The sequence below is a fragment of the Octodon degus genome, unplaced genomic scaffold (assembly GCF_000260255.1).
Source record: "Octodon degus isolate 3935 unplaced genomic scaffold, OctDeg1.0 scaffold00065, whole genome shotgun sequence".
Classification (NCBI taxonomy): domain Eukaryota; kingdom Metazoa; phylum Chordata; class Mammalia; order Rodentia; family Octodontidae; genus Octodon; species Octodon degus.
The window spans coordinates 7303841-7304557 of NW_004524641.1; the positions used below are offsets into that span (position 1 = coordinate 7303841).

General features: G+C 62.8%; 1 protein-coding gene across 2 annotated transcripts in view; it reads right to left on the minus strand.

Moving 5' to 3' along the window:
* Positions 1–198, minus strand: part of Map3k20 (mitogen-activated protein kinase kinase kinase 20) — a 193661-nt gene extending 193463 nt beyond the window's left edge. For both annotated transcript variants that reach the window (XM_023719098.1, XM_023719097.1), the window contains exon 1: positions 87–198. The gene's annotated coding sequence lies outside the window, so the exon portion shown is untranslated. The remainder of the gene's footprint in view (positions 1–86) is intronic.
* Between the last annotated feature and the right edge of the window lie 519 nt (positions 199–717).

Consider the following 717-nt stretch of genomic DNA (forward strand, 5'->3'; position numbering starts at 1 on the left):
CGCTTCCGTCCGACTCAGGAGTTGAACATTCCGCCTCTCCGCGCGGCGCCAATGAGGAAGACAGTCGCCGCAACAGCACCACCTACCTCCGAGCGCGGAACGGCCGGGCCCCGTGCCCGCCTCGACGCGCGGCCGGCGGGGCGTGAGCAGGCAAGGCCGGCGCCCTGCGCAGCGCCCGGAGTCCCGAGCCCGCGCGGACCGGGGGCGCGCCTGCCCTGCCGCGAGCGCGCGCGCTGCGCTCCTCCTCGGGACCCTCACACCCCCCCCAGGAGTTTCTGACAAGTTACCACCACCTATTCCGTCACTCAGTCATCAACAAACACAGGCCCCAGGAACGCAGAGATGGGGGGCTGCTCCGTGCCCTACAGGAGTTAATTCTCTAGCTGGGACGGAGACAGTCACGGGAAGAGATTTCAGGGGGTACTGGGGCTGCAGATGCCACGGTGGAATCATCCGTAGGTACCTCCGGGTTGTCTTCAGGAGTCTCACGGGTGACTGGAAGGAGGCCACGCAAGTGCGAGCAAAAGATGGTAGTGGGCTTTGGGAAGAAAAGAAAGGAGTTGTTGTTGGGGTGCTGGTTCTGTGGAGGAAAGTGAGAGGGAGCAAGGTCCACAGGAATGGGCCGCGTTATCCAGGGCTTTGGATTTGAATGTAATCACCGATGGACACTGGAGAACTGTGCAAGTTGGCAGGGCGAGCAGAGGAGAGTGTTCGTTT